Here is a 9,602-nt window from a genome sequence, read left to right on the forward strand (position 1 = left end):
TAGAAAAATAGTGTTCATAACGGTAATTATTATAGAGTACAAAAACTGAACCAAATAATACTGACATATGAACTTTGCACACACCCAAACGCAGACATGTGAACTCAAACATAACAACTCTGCATACCCAAACACAGACATATGAACTCAGACATAACAACTTTGTACATCCAAACACAGATATATCAATTCAGACATGACAACGTTACACACTCAAACATAAACATCAGAACTCTTCAGACATCAGAACTTCTGACATCCTATATCACAGTGCCTCAAACAGCTCCAAAGTATATTAAGAAACTATTGATATTATAAACATGACAGATGAGGGAAGAAAAACACACATAAAATTTTATGTTAAAAAAATTGTTGAAAAAAATTACACCCTAGAGGAGAAAAAACCCAATTAAGAAAAATACAATCATCTAAAAAGTAAAGTTTAAATTTCACGTTTAGTCTCTAATTTTTTTTATTTGTATATAGTAAATCCATAAATTTTAAAAAGTGTCTTATACTTATCATTAAAAAATATCTTATTTGACATTTCTAAACTCTCAAATTTTGTATTATGGAGTATCTCAATCATTTGAGAATGATATTTCTATTTTATTAGATATAAAATTAAATTTTGTGTCTAATAGGATAAATTTTGTATCGAATAGATCCTTTGACTTATTCAACATTTTTAATTCATTAAACTTGTAATTTAACAAAAATAAATAATATCCTTGAGTAGTATATATATATATTTTTTAAATGACAAAACTAACTAATAAAAATATTCATAAATTATAGCAAAATATCATCGTCTATATGTAATAGATTACAATAGACTATTATTTGTGTCTATAATGATACAGATTGATACATATGGACCCAGATAATAACTTATCGCGGTCTATTGTAATTTATTGTGGATAGATATCAAAATTTTGTTATATTTATAAATATTTTACCTCATATATATATATATATATATATATCCTACTAAATTCAATCCTACTCTGAAAGAAAGACAGGAGTGTAGAGCATTCGCTACCACTGCAAACAGTCCACTTTCCTTTTCTCATTTAAAAGTTTGTACTATGAATAATCCTCCCAATTGAACCCAAAAAAACTGTAGCCACATATATTGTTCATTGAAAAATTCTCCACTCTAGGCAAGTACTACTTTCTTTTAAAAGCATGTTACTCTAATACATCTACTTTTATTTTTATTTTGTATGAACATTAACTCTGAGTATCTTCATCACATTCGGACATTTTTTTAAAAAATATATACAAACTTAAGAGTCTTTTTGAAATGACTCGTATTTTTAATCACTTAACAAGTCATTTATATGTATAGAAGGTATGAGTAGATGAAATTGTTTTTTTTTTTTTTTTCGACACGCCAAAATGTGAGTGAGCTGATATTGTTGATATCCACTTAAATAAAAGCAGCTTTCATGTGCATAATGAATGGCAATGGCGCTTCTACCAAAAGAATCAAAACCATTTTATAAGCATCTGCCAAAGCTCTCTTTGTCTGAATTTTTGTTAACATCACAAACTGTTTGATATGGCTTTCAACTTTATTCTTCTCCCCTTTTTGTACTAAAAACTTAGTCTCATTCTTAAATTTTTGCCAGTTGTGTTCACTCCTTTTTCTTGTCTTAAAAGCACCAATAATGTTTATATCTAAACTACCTTTTTATTTTTTCTTAATATATATAAATCAAATTAATTATGGATTATTTATAAGTTCATTCTTCTAAATTCAATTTGCTTTCATTGTTTGCAAATAAGGACATAGTTGATTGTCAGACACTTTTTTTGGGTTGTTATTTGTTAAAGCTAATTACTAACATATTCAACTTAGAAAAGGAATCATATAATTTATTTTAAATATTAGTTAAACTAGTTAAGTGCAAAACATTCCTTTGTATTCACTTATATAATTCCGTCTCTCCCTCTCTCTACTATCACATTTAATTAGATGTGTCTAAGAGAAATCTCTTTAATCAATTAGGACAATTAATTCTAGGGACCCTCTGAAGGACAAATTATATTCTATAAGTTTAATTTGCTACAATGCAATTGTTTCATAATAGCTACATGATGTAGATAAAAAAAATCTACAAACTCTCTAATAACTACAAAATATAAATTCGAAATACTTCTCTCTCATATTTAGTGGTGTGAAAAAAGTGACAACTATAATGTAGTGGCCTCTCACAAAATCATTTCTCCCTCTACATGATTTATGAGAGTCGATCGTGGATTTAAGAAGTTCAAATTTCCTTTGTATTAATTTCTCCCTCTAAAGGCCTATTATGAATGCATCGGTTTTGGATTTTGGTTACCCTAAACCCTAAAACCCTAAACCCGATGAGGGTCCTAAAGATGTGTCAACCTTATGTTTTGGTGCACCCTTACACACTTTCCTCTAGTATATTGTTAAAAAAAAGTTCAAAATTCCAATCTTATTTATATGATTTTAATTATAAGTAACTAAAAATTTACATAACTTTGTTTTTCTTAAGTACAAAAGAATGTATGGAAGTGAAAAATTAAATATCCAATCTTAAATGAAAAAACATACTGTCGTCTTATTCATTTAACTATGCTCATATTCACAATTCAAATGCAACAAATCGATCAAACAAAAAAAAAAAAAAATCAACATAAAAGAGGTGTTTTCCAACAATGAAAAAAGGGAAAAAAAGACATAAGGCATATTTGAATAAAATTGCAAAATTCACTTCCACATTTTCCCGCAAATACTAACAAGTCCATTTTTTCCTCTCTTTTTTCTTCTTTTGAGGAAAAACAAGTCTTTTCTACCCAACGAAAAATCCTAGCTCAAAGTTTAAGCACTTTTTAAAAAAGATATTCTCACTAAAAATGTGTTTATATCTTATATTATTTAATTAACAAAATTTCTGTTCGTTCAAAATTAAAAATTGCAACAATTAATTTTTTTTAAAGGGGTAATACGAGAACTTTTCAAGTGATCATCCAATTTAATGCTACGTTCGCCCAAACACACTTTTCTACTTACTTATTCAAACTAATTTAAGATGCACTAATCCAAAGATTGATATGTTTGAAAGTTTAGAGTAAAAATTGATACGTATTGTTGTTGGAGAGTAAAACTTGATATTTTCTCTAATAAATTCCAACCATCAATCTCTCAAATAATTGTTGTACCAATAGGGTTTCAATCATGAACAGTAGATTGAAAACTTGCAAAGCTCCAAATGTAGTCATGTCATCCATGACAATTTTCTAAACAAATATAGTAAAAGAAAGAAAGGACAATAAAAAAAGTGACTAAAAAATTCTCATCGAATAATAAACATGAAATCCAGTGGCTTTCCAATTATAATTATTCCTTGCAGGCAAAGTCAAGAAGGAAGGTGGAGTAATGGATGCATCAATACAGCTATTATATGTACTTTAAGGAACTTAATTTGATTCTAAATACAATTTATTCAGAAAAAAAAAAGGTAGACTTGCGTCTTACAGAAAAAGATAAACTTTTAAAGATATCTATAAAAATTGTTCTAAATATGCTTGTGGTATGGAAAAGCTAAATATTATAATTTATATGGTCTATATGTTAAATTTTACCTTTGTTTTCAATAAAATATGTCGGCCATGTACCTTATTTTATACACGTATCATGTTTTATGTATATCAACTCAATTGAAAATAGTTAAAGTGAGCTTAACTCAATAGTAATTAGCATGATGTGTCTCCTAGAAGTTGAAAGTTCGATCTTCTATCACCGTAATTATTGTTGTATTGAAAAAACAATATTAAAAATAATTAATAAATTGAAATTTATTGTTTGAAACTATTCTAAACTACGTCAAAATCTACCAAAATAGACAAAAAGATATTAATAATATATATGAGCCAACTTGAGAATAACTCATTTTTATTTCCTTGAAGTCGTGCACTTTACCTTTCACCTTACACTATATCCTTTTGGTTTATTATTCTTACTATTTTTTAGAGAGATATAGGTTTGAAATAAAGATGAACGAAAACTTGACGTAATAAAAGAAGGAATATAATTATGAATATCCTATTCAAGAGGTTATCAAGAAATGAGTAAGTGGACATAAAATATATGTAGATATGATTTGTAATAAGATATTAAATATGTTAACTAGTTGCTTTAAAAAGATGATTAACTAGGGTTAATGGTTTGGATGGAAAGCTTAATTAGAAAAATAATACAAGATTTGAATAATGGAAAAGTTGGAAATAATATAAATAAACAAAAGAAAAGAAAAGGGGAACGTTGGGAATGCACAAAGTGAAGAAGATTAAGGTATGATCCATAACGTAAGGGTTGTGCAAAGGGGAAGCAACTTTTACAACTTTAGAAGAGAAAAAGCAAAATCTTCCCTAAGAAATATCAAAAGAGAGCACTACTTTTCATGGTGTTTTTTGTAAAAAGAATAACCTTTTTTCTATCTTTGATTTTTGTAAACCCAACATTCTCATCTTTGGAAAGTTGGGTTTTATATATATATAATTTTATTAACTTCAAATGCAAATAATATGTTTTTTCTTTCAAATAAAAAAAAAAAAAAAACCCACATAGATAAGCATCTTCCTTCTTTAAAACCTTAAAGATGTTGCTACTTTAGAATCATAAAAAGATCATTATCTCTCACAACTTTTTTTTTTTTTTTTGAAAAAAAAAAAAAAGCCTAAAGAAGAGAATTTGTCGTTTGTGGCTTTTTCAAAAAGATTGGGGTTACTCGAATAAATGCACTAAGTAGAACACATTGGTGGGGCTCTCTCTTTCTCTATGCATCTTAGACTTCACTAAGACCATAACCATAAGGAGACAAATGCTCAAACATATCTACAAATAATAAAAGATTATAGATTCTTATTGCCATCAAATTTATAAACCAAAGTGAAAGAGAATATAAAATATATTGTGCAATTTGGGAAGTTTTGTCTTTGACCTACTTTGTAGAAGCCAATACCAAACCTCTAATGGCAACTAAGATATAGGGTTTCTTACAAATTTCAGCCAACCCTAAGCTTTAGGATTAGACTTTTCACATTAAAGGCTTGATTTGAAATGTATTTAGTTCAAAGAAGAACAAAACACCACACTCAACTCGTACATGGTTTTCAAAAATATAGAAATCAGAAGATGTATTGTAATAAATGGATGCCATTTAATCTTCAAGGTGAAAATCTCACGTACGGTTCTGTCGAGTGGCAGTAAGGGTGACTTATCTGTCAACTTTTCCACTATCACCTCCAAAAAACCAAATTCTGTCTTACGTAAAGTTGCCAGAGTACGCTTATAGATAATCTATGTAGTGAAAATGTACTTATATAAATTTATCAATCTCTTATCCGAAGAGTTTATTCTGCAACTTTTTAATTAAAGAACCAGTGGCCTTCTAATATTGTGCCTTGCTCTCTAAATCATGGTATTTTTTCCATTTAATTTTGCTATAATATTCTAATATTAATTTTATTAGTTTTGGATTTGTTATTTATTAATATTGAATCATCCATCCATTCAAAAATAGTGAATGAGTTGAAGTAATTATTTTTCAACAAGATACTAAAAGATAAAGAGATGATCAATATTGTCATCATACTCCGAACATGATCTCAATTAGGTTGAAGTGAATTTAATTACATCAACACGTTAGTACATAAAGAGAAAATAACATTGTAGGAGTTCGAATATATATGACTCATGTTTTGATACCCATGTTAAACCTAATTTATTTTTTTCATTTATGTGTTATTAACGATTTTGGACCTAGGGTTAGAGGTGTCATATATAAACTCTCTAATCTTATTAACATCTTTACAATCTGTATAATTATATGATTTTTTTTTTAACTGCTCTTTGATCCCATCTGTCTATGGACGTTATTAACACATTATTAATGAACCACGTAAATTTTCATGTTTGATTTCTTTCTTTTTTTTATTGTCGATATTATAACATCAAGATTTTGACAATTATATTTCACCCTTGGAGTTGGCCAATCTTTTTCCTTTATGTTTCTTTTTTTAAACCTCAATAATATATGAATCAAGAGAGTTTGAATTTTAATCTTTTAATCGAAGATATTATGTTTTTTTACTTGAGCTCCATTAAGGTTGACATGACAATCCGTGCAAGCTAATGAGATTGATTAATTGTAGTTATGGGCTGAGATATATATATAGACACAGTTGGTTGTCGGGTTTTTATTGAGAGAAAAATGGAATCCAACCTTTTATTGTTCCTCCCTCAAAAGCAGCAAAAACAATTAAAGATGAATAATTAACAAACACTTAATGAACATAATAAAGAGAGGAAATGAAAGAAAACCTAATTAATAGGGGAAAGTGGGATTCCCCTTTTGAGTAAAGCAAACACTGAGTTTCTCTTCTTTTGAGTGGTTGTGGGTAATGTTAATTCCTGCCTCACAGGGACAATTAACTTTGATCAAAATGCGCACACCACCTTTTCTTTCAACAATTTGGACGGTTCAGCTTTTCCCAAAAGGAGCCTTTGCTAATGGTATCTCAATTAACTATATACAAATATTTATACACTTGGACATATATATATATATGTATATAATGATATGATATGATATGAAATAAAAGGCTAACAAATTTCATGTCATCTAAAAGATTACTTGTTCCTAATCATTGATTTGATGGTTGCCCATTGATTGCCATAGGGCACATGGAATGCATTTGGAGACCTTGAACCGGATTATATTGGAACTGCTGATTCAATTCTGTTTTAATCAAATGTTATCATATTATTTGGAGATTGTATGATTATTGTTTTTTTATTATGTATACTTCGTGATATTTGATTGTCTGTTTTGTTGGGATTGATGTCCTAAAGTCTCGTGTTCTGTAGTTTGTAAATAGTTTGTACGAACGTTTGTGATGCATAATATATGATATTTACTTCACTTCTTGATTTTGCTCATCTGGATATTTTATTTGCTTTACCACACACCAATAAACTAAAATCCCTAGTTATCTTTATGTAACTTAAACATGTATGTGGTGATATACAAGTGGATCATAAACCAAAATGGTCTGTAGTATATGGATATATGAGGGAAACCTTATCCTGGTAACACTACGGATGTGGCCCGCTTTGTGGAATGGTTAGAAGTGTTGTGACTTATCACAGATGGTAAATTGGTTATCGTACTTACGAACATTTGTGAAGGATTATCGTATTCATAATTGGTTATATCCGATGGACATAAAAATATATCTAGAGTTCAGTTATCGGTCTTTAGTGGAATGCTTGACAGTTAACGAATGGTGGATCTCGTGGCTAAAGAGTTTAGTCAGCTATTCACGTACCATTGGAGCTTCGAGCCATAGGTCCATAAGGTCCCCTTGGTAGCTTGGATAAAAGTTGAGAATCAGTTTTTGGGTCAGTTTGAAATATTCAAATTGACAAGAGGGAGTTCGATTATATATGATATAATTGAACTGGTTAATTATATATGATATGATTGACTAAATGTATAAGATACACTATTTTGGAGGAAATTGGGTATAAATATGATTTATATCAAATAGAGGAGAAACCACTATAGTTAATATATGATATCAAACTATAGGTTATGAATATAATATGATTATATTTTTAATTTATTAATTAGACGGTTATAAGATAATTGGCCGGTGTTTTCTCTGAATTCGTGCGTTAGTGGGAGGTTTAATTCAGTTCTAGTAACTGAAGAATAAAATGAAAATAGTTTTTCATTTTGCAAAAGTGAGATGCATAATCGCACATGGTGTGATAAGCATTCTCTCGCTTAGTGTTTGAGAGCCTATACGATAGCATCCGCTTACTAAACGATCGCATACCCGTGCACCTTTTATCTAAACGATCGCTTACCTTTTCATAGACGATCGCTTAGCGTCTGAGCATAACTAAACGATCGTATAGACGATAGCTTAGCTTTTACTACATGATTGTGTGTTTCACACTAAACAATTAAGTACCCGACTATACGATAGTTTATCTATTCTCCCACTTGCTTGATCGTAGTACACAATAGCCTTTCCTCTCCCCCTCTACCAATTCCATCAAAGCCCACCCTTTGGATTCTCATTCCGAGAATACTGAGGGCTCTGAGTGGTGGTGTCGTCCCCATTGCCTGTTGTTCGTGCGAAGCTGTTCGTGTAGACGACCGAGGTATTGTTGGGTGATTACTTGTTGGAGCGGGAGTTTATTTGCAGAGAGAACGAGTTTTCAAGTGAAGAAAATCTTCAACTGGTATGTTCTCTCGGTCTTTTGTTTAATTTATCATTTAAGCATGCCAGTAATTTAGCATTTTCAATGCATATTTGTATGTTTGAATGTACATGTGGAAATTCTGTCACAATGAATTGGAAAGATCCTTTTCCGCTCATAGGTACTCTTGTATAAGAGTTCTTTCATGTTTATCCATAGAAAGCAATAGGTTAAGTTAGCTTGTGAATCAAACATGATAAGTAATGTTCTAACCAACTTAGGATTGAGTCGAACAAATATTTAGACATAGTTTTTCCTATTAAATATTCCACTTAACGTTCCCTAGATCTCAATGCAATTAGGACGAAATTGTATTCACATGCTTTTCATCAATAAAACTTGGACAAATTAGTTGTTTAAGATGATCAATTGGCTTTTCCAACTAGTTCAGTTAGGTGCAAGCAAACACTTAATTCAGGTGATGAGAATTCGATGATCAAGTATATTGAATAGGAAAATTTGAGGCTTTCTTCACATATTTTTCTCAGACCCTTATTTTGTTGCATTTATTTTACGCAATTTAATTTTCTTGCAATTCAACAAACCAATTTCGAGACCCCACTTTCAGTTACTTTGGACTGCAAACAATTTAGTTTGGAAACTCTTCGACCCCTCATGTCTGACTGGTGCTACCACTACCACACTCTTGGTAGGAACAAAAAATTATTTGATCCGAAATTAGACTATAAATTCCATCGACCACTCATGTTTGCATCCCTTTAAAAACTTTTATGATGCTATTATTCTATACTTTTGAAAGTTTTATTATCCAACAAGCTACATCAGAACTCTAAGATATATACGAGCTTAATAGATAATTGTTGATGAGGTCATGTGCTATAGAGAAGAGGAGTTGACCTAGATAAAAGTGGTTAAATAGATAATTATTTGATAGGAGACTTAATTTTTCTTTGTAGGAGGAGTGGTTTGTCAGAAATGTAACAAATGTCTTATATGATATTAGACTAAAAAAAAATCATGAATGATAGCCATGATAGTTTGTATTCAAAGTGGAGAATATTGTACCAATAAAAAATCGTGTAGAGACATTTGGGAATGCAACAAAAATCCTATATTAGCTATATAAAGGAATGACCATGGGTATATAAATGAGGACAACTATCCTAATAGAATGAGGCTTTTCAGAGTGAAACCAAAAACTTAAAAAATGAGTGTTTATGCCTAAAGTGGACACTATCATACCATTGTAGAGATAATTGGAGATCGTTGTCCCTAACAAGTGATAGCATAATCATGCTCGTGACTTAACCTTGTTAGTAAAATATTAAGGTGT

This window comes from Benincasa hispida, chromosome 11 (assembly GCF_027475165.1).
Source record: "Benincasa hispida cultivar pf3 chromosome 11, pf3_genome.v1.1, whole genome shotgun sequence".
Classification (NCBI taxonomy): domain Eukaryota; kingdom Viridiplantae; phylum Streptophyta; class Magnoliopsida; order Cucurbitales; family Cucurbitaceae; genus Benincasa; species Benincasa hispida.